The 12,930-nt window shown below is 47.2% G+C and overlaps 1 long non-coding RNA gene across 1 annotated transcript; it reads left to right on the top strand.

Moving 5' to 3' along the window:
- The first annotated feature begins 890 nt into the window (after nt 1-890).
- Nucleotides 891-4,069, top strand: LOC140215236 (uncharacterized). The gene is made up of 3 exons (XR_011892178.1): nt 891-968; nt 1,270-1,336; nt 3,923-4,069. It is a non-coding gene; the product is annotated as an uncharacterized lncRNA (long non-coding RNA).
- The last annotated feature ends 8,861 nt before the right edge of the window (nt 4,070-12,930 follow it).

Below are 12,930 nucleotides of genomic sequence, written 5' to 3'. Positions count from 1 at the left end.
ACGGGCTTCGCGCAGCCGCATAACATTGCAATCCAGCGCTCTTGAGGCGTCGCCATATGGTAACAACGGAAGCGTCCACATCGCGCAGCTCGCGCACTTCCCTCGCGGACTAAAAGGGATTCTCCACTACTGCAGCTACCACAAGCGCGTCTTCTCCATCTGTCGTTGTCCTTGCCCGACGCCTATGTGGGGCGTCAGAAATGCGGCCTTCCTTCCTGAATGCTTGGTTGATCCTATTGACAGTCTTCAGCGGCTTCTGCACCAATGCGCCGATGGAGCGCTGAGAATATACCTTCAGCGAAACTTTTACTATTTTCCGCCTCTCATCTTCAGGAACACGGGCCATGTTGAGGTTAAGCAGCTGCTGGGCTCAATGCGGTAATGTGAACGAATATAAACCTTCCTCGAACACACGGGCGGTCACCGTTACGCCCACAAGTATAATACGCATGCGTCGCAAACGCTTAGCTACAGACCAACAATGATCTTGGGGACGTCGGCAAAAGCTAACATAGTTGCAAGTTTATTCATACATTGTGTGAATGTAATTTACACTTCAGTATTGCTACCGCTCTTGAAGCGTACGGCCTTGTCGCGGTGCGCGTGTAGCAGACGACACGCGCGTGCTTGCGTGACGCAATGCGGGCGAAGGTAGAATTCCCACACGCCAGACGCCCTGCGCATGGGCCCTGCTTCTCGGTGCCGCCGCTAAACTGCGCAGGCAGTACGGAACGCCACGCGCTCCCGTGCTCACCCTCAAATAGATCGCGACTGTACACAACGGTAGGTAGAGACGCGCGGCGAACGCGGCTTGCTGAGCGTGGCGACGAACGCTGGTGGCGTCTCACACGCCTGTTTATGTGTGTAATCAGATGGCAGTGTTCAATTGCGAAAGCAAAGAAGTACGGAGGTGTCCGTTGCCCCCCTCCTCTTTACAGCTCCATATTGCGCAGTCACTCACAATTCCTGTAAGTTGGTCTCTTGCGCATGACTCCCTCCCAAAGGCTAATATTCCGGTTACCCACGACACACTTTCGATGACGATCAAGCCCAATCAGCATCGAATTTCTCTGTTTCGACTGGCTCCGTTCCGCAGCTTGAGCGAAGGAGCCAATCGTGTCCGAAGAAATCCTATCCCGACTGGGCACGATAGCGATCGACAAGTGCGCCGCGTGAGCAGTTGTCTATACTGCGCCGGTGCTGCGGCTTTTCCTCAGTGCCAGCTGTACTGCGGTACAGCGGCTACACGATTCCGTGCCTTCCTTGCAGAAGCATGCCGTCCGCGGGAAGGCAGGGGCAGCCCATGCTGACCGGAGAGCAGATAGGCTGGATATTGGTGAGATATCCTTTCCTTTCTATACATGCGAGTAACGACGAAAAACTGCAACGAGGAAGAATGGCGACTCGTCACCGACAATCCCCCCCCCCCCCCCATGTATACCTTTCTACTCCCTCCAAGTAATCAGCCCCGAAATTTTTTTTTCCTTTTTCTTTTCTTTTTCCCGGGCACACTGAAGTACATTCTCTTTCGTGTACACATAATATGCAGGCTGCGCGGTCGCCAGGTGGGCAATGATGCGATTACTGACACTCACCAAAAAAACTTTGTAGGCTCACTCACACTGACGTTCGCCCTGATGCCCACCAAGACTCGCTCGCGTTTATTTTCTTTCACACGCACGTACCAGCTCTAATCAGCGTTCACTCGCTAGCGAACTCACGTGCACTCCCAAAGTCATATCCACGTTGATCTTCACGTCCAAGCAAACACTCTGTCACAGATTTCAGCTACGAACCGCTCTTAAAAATGTGTGTTGGAAGCAAGAGCCTTGTTTATATTTCCTACACGACTCAAAGCGTTACTTTACCTGCAATAGCTGAGATCAAAGACCATAACGCCCTTTTTGACGTCACGTTCGTGCCACCTAAGCATGCGAGCACTCCGTCAAAACAAACTCTTACATTCCATTCCTATGCGCTGTCTGCCGCCTTTCTAAAGAACTAAAACAAAGGCGCGTCAATCAAAGTCGACGCCAAAGAAGACAAAGTCGACGCACGTGGTATACGCAGTCGCAGGTATAAGAAATGGAATTCGGGCATTAAAGGTGATGCAGTGCTGCAATACTGCAAGATATATATAGATTATTTGCATTACTTTCTTTTGTTATTATTGAAATGAAAATAAAAGTTGACGACTATTCCTTTTCGCATCATGGGAACAATATAAAAAACAATGTGTAGTAAGAAAATCCACAGCACACACTCCTATACACTCATGAACGTATAAACATAAAAAAAGTAAGGTAAGTCGCGCCAAAATAAGTTTGTTAACGTAGTCGCAAACACACGCAAGGGGCCGTGATGTAGACTGCGATGAGCATGTAAACAGATGAGAATACAAAGAATACAAAAGACTATAACACGTAACATACACGTGCTAATAACAGCAAACAATAGAAGCTAGTTGTAGTTACTTCATGTAACTATTCGGTGCGATACCTAGTAATTTTTAAGGAAGCCTGTCTCTTCGTAAAAATGTTCAAGTGAGTTCACTGCTTTTCGCTGTGCCCAATTTTCGATGGCCATGGGCCCAGCAATATTCCGAGTGAGAAAGGTCGCTGAGGATTTGTGGAGTGCGGCTCTTGTTCTAGCTGTCGTCTTCGCATCGCGTACGTGAAGCATTCGATTAGTAGACGGCGAACATCCTCATGGTCGTTGCCAAAGGAGTAAGTGTGGGAAGAAGCCCGTTTTATGCGATGTAGAAAATGTTTTTTTTTGTATGCTGTCCCAACGTGCAGTCGATGAATTAATCTCTCAGAACTTTTCGAAATTTCTACATCCAGCTAGTATTGAGCTGAGGGTCCACTCCGAAAAGAATCCTTTCGATTATCAGACGTTAATATTTTTCGGTACTCCCTATTTATTTTTTTGATGTCGAGTTTTTTTTTATTCCCTTCTAGTAGCAACAAAAAAAAAAAAAATCATTTGCACGAAAGAGTTTTTCGAGAATTCACGCGCTTTCTTTCTGGCTTGAAGAAAAACTTTACCCGCCGTGGTTGCTCAGTGGCTATGGTGTTAGGCTGCTGAGCACGAGGTCGCGGGATCGAATCCCGGCCACGGCGGCCGCATTTCGATGGGGGCGAAATGCGAAAACACCCGTGTACTTAGATTTAGGTGCACGTTAAAGAACCCCAGGTGGTCAAAATTTCCGGAGTCCCCCACTACGGCGTGCCTCATAATCAGAAAGTGGTTTTGGCACGTAAAACCCCATATATTATTATTATTAAGAAAAACTTTTGTGTTGAGCAACCGAAAGCGTGTTCGAAAACTATTACGCATTGTGTACACTTTCATAATGGACATTGACTTTGAATATAACTAAATATCGTATATTGATTGTCAATGTAAATAATTATGTAATCAGGCAAAGTTCAGGGAATACTCTGACTTGCTGCAAGTGCCGGAAAAGAACGTTGCCTTGGTTCTGTTCAGCTGAATGGCGCTTGAATATATTTAAATTTTGGCGCACATCACGTGGAACACCTAGAAAATTCACATACGCGCCACGCGCGGCCTTCGTGGCGGCGCTGCTTGAGGGTGCAGCGTGTTCCATGCAGATCAAAAGCATGAATGAAAAGAATAAAAACCATGCATTGCATACCTGATTAATTCAAGCAGGCTATCACTATTTGTCACCGCCCCGAATTAAAGGGGATGCCAATAGCATCATCATCATCGAAGCACGATAGGGAAGCCTGGCTGCCTAAACTCCTCATGCATGAAGCGTTTCGGCGATGGCAATATCGTGTGTCGGTACATTACTTCAATGCTAATTCCATTAACGTCGTCATTCATCGTAAGATGAGTTCTGTGGGATTTTGTTTCTTTTGTTGTCGTTATTAACCTCTTACTCGCGTCGCAGGACTTCGTGGACTTCCTCCTGCTGATTGTGGAGGAGCTCTTTCGACGACTCAACGAGATGATTGAGGCACTGAGAAGAAACGAGGAGTAGCATTGAGATGTGAAAGGCCCCGTCTCTTCTTGCTGCCAAGAAGGCAATAAAGCTTGCTTACATGTGGAAATGCACCCTTTCTTCATTAAACTATCAAAGGCTAGATTTTCGCCTAGGAGAAATGCGTCCTAGAGGTTACGTAAACAACTGCTCATAACAACGTTACAGGCATCTAAAGGGAGCAAACATATGCACTCTGTGTATTCTGTTCCGTAGTGCAAGCTTACCTCCGTATGAGCTATAATGCCCCTATGATCGACACGCTCATCGATTTAAGACAACACATGAGCGTGACACTCCACGACTCTTGAGCGAACATATTGTAAATAAGCGCTCACTACGACCGCGCAAATGCAACGCACCGAAATTGGGTACCTGAAGGAACTCCTGGGAAGCAACCAACTGCTCCTGCTGGAAAAGAAGTGCACCATAGTTAACAAGGGACAACTATAACGAGTAAAAAGGGCGAGGGCAGGGGGGGGGGGGGGCAAGGCCTCCAATTTCACAGTGAAGCTTTGTTTCCCTAGTCCCGCTGTTGTTCATGCGCTTCGGTGCTGCTGCTCGTGTAGAGTGGAGGCGACAACCAAGGTCACCTCGAGAGATTCCACAACCGCCAATTCCCGAGACTAGGCTTGAGCTTGAGCTTGACTAAGCTTGCGACTAGGCAAACAGTTGAACAAACTTACGTCCCTACACGTGCTCCCCGCAGGGAGCGCACCATCTGCAGTCGTTCAAATGCTAGCCTAGCGTTAAGCAAACAGGCCGAACCTGCACGACAACACCGATGTGTCACCTACACCGCTAACCTTACCGCGACATTTACCTACACCGCTCGTGACATCCCAGGTGGTCGTACACGTTCGCGCCCTTTCGTTTTTGCTAGGTCGGCCAAAATTCAGCCGCACAGCTGATCGCATTTGAGCGATTTCAGTGCGATGTGAAATCTAACAGTTGTGGCAACGCCACCTCGAGAAAGCCCCGGGAGAGGCCTGTGTAAGGGCGTGACCTATTGTCTCCAATTGAATGACATAGCACTGGAGGCCTCTACTAATATACATTGGCCAGGTTGTCGCTCGGACGTGTGCTTACCAGTCCGGCCGTAGTAATAGGCGATAAGAGAGGCGTGTTGGGGTCAAGGAAGCGGATGCGAAGGGGCATGTTGCGCCGTGGGAGAGGTCTGACGGAGCCACATTCTTCGGTTACGCCTCGCCCCGGCGCCTATGGAACTGAGCACGGTAAGAGAGAATGCTAGAGTCTTCCTAGAAAAGGGTCCAACAACGAGACGAGAGGAAAGCAAATCTGAAGAACGGGCGCGCAGTGCAGGATATGCTCGGATACGCAGAAATGCGCGTCCTCAAGTGTGAGCACATGCTTTAAGCGAAACGCGAAGATCGAATGACATGGAGCAACGGGAATCGATGACTGAAGCAGAGCGCGAAGGTTACTGCACACCGTGCCCTATCACTGTCACACGCCTTCCGTCAACGGTATTTCGTGCTCACATTGCCATCCCCAACGTTTGCCCAAGTGTGTGCCTGTGGTCAAAACTTGTGCGTGGTGACTTCGAACACGAAAGATGAACAGACTTAAAAACATCAGCGCCGTGGTGGCAAAAGAACACCACTTTTATTTACCTTGCATGATACCACATTGCACGACAAACACGCAGAATTTAAGCACTCAGGGTCTGTGCGTTTCTTTGAACAAGGCACTGCCTTGGTTCTCAAAATAAACGCTTCTTTCTCACTTTGTTGTAAGAAAAAGTTACGCCAGTCTCGGCTTAAATAAAACTCTGAAGAACAAAAGAACAGAAAAAATAAGGAAGAAAGAAAAAAAAGAAAATGACAAAAAAATCACCAACAATAACTTTATTTAAAAAACGTCCAGTGTTCTCATCATACAACGGTTTAAAAAAAAAAGACCTTTTTCCTGCTTGTAATGTCGCAGATTCATTTGCACAAGGTGTTTCATCACGCGAGAATTTCCCGATTATTCTTCGAAGCCCTCGTGGTCAACGTAGCACTGCAAACTTTCAAGAGCATGTCTTCACATCGCATCCGAAAGAGTAAGACGCACTCGAACCACAAAATATACAGGGTGCCCCTGCTGACTTGGACCCAGATTTTGAAAAAGCATATACGTTCTTCAGAAAAGAAATTGCGTGGATGTTGTTAGCGTTTCTATAAACTTACAGTACCATTTTTTTATTCGTCTTTTTTTTTTTAGTAAGTATAGCCGAGATACATTAATTAACTTATTAAATATAGCTTGAAACGTTCAGGCGTCAATAGGAAAATTGTGGAGCTTCACAAATATTGCCCAACCCAGGTACCTCCAATGAGATAGACTTAGCGTGGCCGTTTTTATTCGGGAAAAACGACAGCCCGCGAAGTTTAAAATATACCACGTGACAGCGCGCTATGGGCGCCCGAATGCGCCGCGATTACAGCGCTCTCATGAGTGATTTGTAAAAAACATCGCCAGCGCCACGCCTTCCCTTCACTTACGAGAAAGGGCTTCAACCTTTGCTCGGCTCTGACATTACCGGCGCTGCGAAAAAGTGTTTCGTCAGCACCCGCTCGCGCCTGTCGCCGAAGAACGCGCCGTCATCAGCCGTTTATTCCGGTATGACGAGAAGAGCAATTTTTGTTGCAGCCTTCAAGTCGCGACGGAATAGAAAAATTACACACAATACATGCATCATACATCTGGAACCTGTGCGAGAGAGAGCATAATTTGTTACAACGCGGCTTTTCTTCCAAGCTGTGCCAGAGCCTAGATGCATGCGAGGTCGACTGTCTATTATTGTAGTGCCGCGCAACCGTTTCGAAGAATTTGTTTGCAGTGCCTAAAGCATGCCGTACTCAAGCGAGCAGAAGGCGAGCATGGTCTTAGCCTTGGGAGCGGCACGGAGTGGCAAGAAGAAAGCTGCCAAGGTATACCGAAATTCGCAATGGGGGGGAAGACCTAGCGCGAACACTAGATTCATAGATTCAGGCGAACATAGCGTGCTGTCATGTGGTATTTTTTAAACTTCGCGGGCTTTCGTTTTTCCCCAATAAAAACGGCCACGCTAAGTCTATCCCGTTGGAAGTACCTGAGTTGGGCAATATTTCTGGAGCTCCAGAACTTTCCTATTGACGCCTGAAAGTTTCAAGCTATATTTACAAGGTAATTTATTTCTCTCGGCTAATTACTCAAAAAAAGACGAGCGAGCAAATGGTACTGTAAGTTTAGATAAACGCTAACAACATCCACGCGATTTCTGTTCTGAAGAACGCATAGGTTTGCTCAAAATCTTGGTCCAAGTTAGCTGTCACACTATTTATATGTCAGCGTCAATACATTCGCGGTCTTCGCCACGAAATTCTGCAGTATCACATTCAACTTGTCTCACAACAGATGACAACAAGGCCGTTACCAAAACTCTGGCATTTTGTGGCCTGAAGAAATGGGTAGTGACAACCTGACTTCATGCAATGTCTTGGCGCATCGATGAGAGCGTTGTCTTCCAGCTCACGGATCAATTCTTGCTTGCGAGGCCCGCATGATTGCAACACCTTTGCAGCAACGAAACCTTAACTTCTGCGTGGCGTGGTTTAACATGTCTACCCCAGAGCGATGTCCTTTTAGAGAATCATTAGCGCACCGTGATATACCAATATTTATTTATTTATTTATTTATTTATTTATTTATTTATTTATTTATTTATTTATTTATTTATTCAATAAACTCTGGTGAGATGAGCAAAATAATAAATTGCTTTCACTAATTCGAAACAGAGAATTCGGAGGCTAAATCGAGGCATGTTTACTCAACGTCTGAGGTAAATATTGTCCAAAAGTGACATCCTCCTGTGCTTGTTCAAAATGGTATAGTCTACTCCACAACCGCCGCTTCTCCTGCACCATAACCATTCAGAAGAGTCTCCATTTCCATTACTCGTTCTCCCTATCGACTGCGAGAAGAGTAGCTATCCCTTATAGCATTTGAACGAAAGGAATATTCTAACATTTTGAATAGCGAATGCTCCAATCGAATTGTTAAGGCTATTAAATTCGTTATCAAAATTTTGAATATTCGCACACGACTAGTTAAAAAGAAATTTTCCGCAAGCGGGTTATCATCCACAAAGAAGTTGAGAAGCCGGTTCTACCTTCTGGCTGTACTTGGAAAGAAGAAATAGGTAAAAGTATCGCAATGAAATATTTGTTTCTTCAGTGCCTCTGATGTATCCACCTCGAGTGTTCCTTGTATTAGACCATGGACGCTATAACGTGAAGCTGTTCCAAACTTTTCTCTTCAAATTTTGCTGTCACCTCTCCAAGATTGGATAAAAAATTTTCGGGCCACCCCCACTTCGCTTGTCTCACGCGGCGTCACAAAAACCGCGACAATCCCCAATCTGATATGATATGTGCACACTGATTACGCACAATTATACCAAACGAAAGGAAAATAATTATTTCTGATTCTACGCCTTTTTTCGGTATTAGCCCTCTTTATTAGTCAAACATTTTGAGGTTGCGCCCACTCCGCCTGTCTGGCACGCGACGTCACAAAACCGCGAAAACTCACGTGCGTAAGTGACGTGTTCACTTTGAAGCGCATTTGCCGAACAAAGCTGACTTTTTTCCTGAATAGTCGGAGACTATCCCGTCCCGAAAGGTCGGGGAAGGCCGCCTGTCACTCTGGTACTTGATTGTGGAAGACGGAAAGAATAGCAGAGAGAAAAAGGAAAGGCGCGAAAAATAAGCAGAAGAGGTTGGGAGGTCCGTGAGAACTACAGTCTCTCTAATAGACCACTCTAATGCAAAAATTTCAAGATTGGCTTGACTGTCTTGTGATGTGACGACTGTATAGTTCGGCGTTCCAGGACTGTCTGCTCCGACAGTGACCGGTCGTCAAGACGCGCCAGCGTGGTCACGAGTGACTGCCTGTGTGCGCTGAATCGAGGACAACGGCAGAGAACGTGTTCGATAGTTTCCTCGTTGCTGCAGTGGTCACGTGCCGCACTATGTTCCCTTTTGATGCGGAAAGCAAAGGATTGTGTAAAACCGACGCCAAGCCACAGTCGGTAAAGAACCTTTGTCTCGAGTCCGGATAGTCCAGATGGAGGACGAAGTTGAAGACAGAAGTTCACTCGATGCAGACGTCCATGCTGGAAACTAGATGTGTTCCACAAAGATTGTATAGCGTCATTTGCAAGTAATCGAGGTTGCCCTGCTGCATCTGCTCTTCACGGCGAGATTGATTTCTGCACGCCGTCTTCATGAGCATGCTCAGATGGAGCATCTTCCTCGGCAAGTTCATTTTCCATTGCGCCACAGTGCCTAGGGAGCCATTGAAGTTTGACGTCGTGCGCTTGCTCGACGAGGCGATAAATGAGCTCTCGGATATCTAGAACTAGTTGTTTGTGGGGTCCTTAGCTTAAAGCATAAAGCAAGCAATATAGCGCTGCCTTGGAGTCACTGAAAACATTCCATTTCAAAGCGAAGCTTTGTTTGCCACTTCTTCCGACTTGCCGGGCAATGATGTTGCAGATTCTGTGGTTTTTGCTTGCGCGCGCTGCTGGTTTTCTTGAAACACCACCAGATGACGCTGGCCTCCGCTCATCCCGGCCGGCGACGCCGAGGCAGCGTTTCACGCTTTGTGCGTATTGCAGGTGTTGTGCTTGCTCTTCTATACGCATCAAAAATGCAGGTGCTGGGCTGCGGAGGTCGCGTGCGTGCTCGATTGTGAGAGCGAAAACATTACAATCGTCCACAGCCTGAAGAGAGCGCTTGGAGCTGGCGTCTCAACAGCGTGCTCGCCACACAGGCAAAAGGACCAGGTAAACACGCGCCAGCAAAATGGCTCCGAACTAAGCGTCGAGGATACCCAGGCCCGCAAGAGGCGTCGCGTGGAACAAGAGCGTCTTCGCTACGCAGCGAAACGTGGCACAGACCGCGAATGTATGCATGCAATGTGTACATAAAATTATAATAATTAACTGAATTACGGACACCACCATAATTCAATGAAAGTTTAGCACTTCTGTCATGATGTGATGCGCCATGTGAAGCAATCATAATGCGCAACCATATCAGAGATTACGAACAATGACGTACAACAACGCCTCAAGTAAGGACGCCTCCCCATGTGTCCTGTGCACGGACTACGCAGACAAGCAGCCGCTGTGCACGCAATGTATCGTTTAACATCAACTCGCCACTCTCGCATTGGACTAAACGCCGAAGAAATCACACATTCACCGCCAACATCACCGCTAATTATCCTCAATCAAAGCTAACAGCATACACAGCTTCGCTTACATCGATTTCCATAGTGCGGTCGATCAGCCAATTTTTTTTAGATGTTTCCTCTGGAATTTTGCGAAGTGCGCTACGACGAGCAGCAAGATCCGCGGGTCTCGATGTCGTCTGGTGTGATGTCGTGAATTTAAGGTCTTGGTTGGGAGTGGCTTTCACGAAGGCGTACACTACTTTGATTGGAATCACCGACAGTGCTGCATGTGACGTCTGCGGCGTGGAAGAGAACATCGAACATTTATTGTGCCACTGTCATCAATTTCGCTCGGAACGATAAACATTATCTATCGGATTGCGACGACAGCATGATCGGCCGTTGTCTGTGCAGGTGCTACTTGAAGACCGTTCCCATCGCTCGTCGGCCTACAAAGCTATGAAAGCACTTTTGTCTTTCTTGAGGGCGACTGGTCTATGCGAACGCCTTTGACTCGCTGAGGCCCTCTGCGTGGGTGCGCCAGCTCACCACCGGCCTTCTTCCCCATCCCCTCCCTCTCTGTATCTTATCTTTCTATTCCCTCTTTCCCGTCCCCCAGAGTAGGGTAGCCGACCAGACGCATTTCTGGTTAACAGCCCTGCCTCCTCTCTTTATTTCCTCATCCTCCTTATGGCCGCATTTCTCTTCCACTTTGGTGTTATTGTTTTTTCCTGTGTTTCCATAATATATTCCTTTCGTTTATCCATATACCATGGCATTTATATTATTTTACCCGAGGTATTTCCTGGCCCTGTATTACTACTGCCTGTTTACTGTTTTCATTGAATACCATAACACCTGATTTTCTAGAGCTAAATTTCAAACCTAAATTCTCGCCTTCCTGTGCACAGATATTAGCCAGACGTTGTAAATCACTTTGCTCGTTAGCTAGCAAAACAGTGTCGTCCGCATAAAATAAACTTGAAAGCTGTTGCGCTACTAAATTACCCCCCCTGTTTGTATGAGAGAATAAATCCGATATTCCTTCGTTATAGTGCCATCTCCATCCTCACCATGTACGTCATAAACAGCAATGGGGCTAAAGGGCACCCCTGCCTCAGTCCCTTGTTGGTATCAACTTTCTCCTCGCTCGTCATCCCTGCCCATTCAACGCAGACGGCATTTTCTAGGCGAATCTCTCTCAAAAGCTGTAGAGAATCGTCGCCTAAGCCTTCCCCTTCCAGATTATCCCACAAAATGTTTAGGTCTACGTTGTCATACGCTCCTGTAATGTCTAAAAAGGCCATATATAACGGTCTGCTTTCTACTCTTGATATTTCAATACACTGAGTAAGAACAAATCAGTTGTCATCCAAACGCCTGCCTATTCTGAAACGATTCCGAAGTTCTCCCAACATGCCTTTATTTTCTGCCCATGCTTGCAGCTTTTATTTGATTGCCTGCATTAATTTGATTGCCTGTATGTTACCGATGTAATGGTCAACGGTATATACGAGTGAATTCTATCTTTCTCCCCCTTACCTTTATAAATTAAATTCATTCTACTTTGTCGCCAACTGTCTGGTATTTGTCTACCTTTTAAAGTTTTTTCCGCTGCTTTCACAAGAGCTTCCTTACTTTTTGGTCCTCGTTCATTTATCAGCCAAACGGGAACCTCGTCTAGCCCTGTGGCTGTGCGCTTAGGAATTTTCTCTTCGGCTTTCTTCCAGTTGAAATTTGTCAGCACCAGCTCCTTTTCCATGTGGTTCTCTTTCATGCTCTTCTTTTTCTTCAAAGACAACCTCGTCATTGCTTGGAAAGATTCGGCTGTTATTTTTCGGATGTAATTTAATGCCGCTTCTCCTTCCAGTTTGTTTCCATCTTCGTCTAGAATATGTTGTTGTATTGGTGTTGACTTCCTGCCTAATAATTTTATGTGGTTCCAAAATTTTCTTGGTGCTGCCTTATTTTTCTCACGTATTTCTGACAACCCACGTTCCCTTTCACCTTTTATTATTCACTGGGGATAGGCGGATGAAGAGAAGGTCTTCTACGGTGGTAGCGGGAAGGCCGAGGAGGCGGGATGCGGCTGTCGTCTCTTGTCGTTGAGAGGCTAGTAGTCCTGGACAGTGGCATAGGAGGTGCTCCAGGGTCTCAGGGGAGTCGCACCTCCTACAGGCAGGTGATCCGATTCTCCCTACTCTGAATTTCCGGGCGGCAGGCCAAACGCTGCCTGTCCTGAGGCGCAGGAGGAGTACCTGTTCTCCTCTCGTGAGTCCCTTCTCGGGGAGAGGGTGGGGTGGCTTACCGCTAGCCACCCGCGCGACCGGCTGGTCTGTGGTCAGCAGTTTCAGCAGCCGATGCCGTGTATAGTCCGATGCGGCTACCCCAGTGTTTACAGCAACGGGAGTATTGTGGGCTGCTTTGGCTGCAGCATCCGCCTCTTCATTTCCAGCTATCCCTACGTGTGAGGGCAGCCAGTGGAGCTAAAGGGGGATGCCACTCCTCTGAATAGCAAAGAGCTTGGCTAGGAGCAGGATGACGGTGACTCCAGCTCGATCGGGTTGGAGTAGTCCTTGAAGAGCCGGGCGATTGTCTGAGAAGTTGGCTACGGGCACCTGCTGTGGGTGCTCCGCAAGGAAGTCAGCTGCCAGGTGGAGGCTGGCCAGCTCTGCTGCTGGGGAGTTCGCAG

This window comes from Dermacentor andersoni, chromosome 1 (genome assembly GCF_023375885.2).
Source record: "Dermacentor andersoni chromosome 1, qqDerAnde1_hic_scaffold, whole genome shotgun sequence".
NCBI lineage: Eukaryota > Metazoa > Arthropoda > Arachnida > Ixodida > Ixodidae > Dermacentor > Dermacentor andersoni.
Note: the sequence above shows the minus strand (reverse complement) of the source record. Positions and strands in the feature narration are given on the sequence as shown.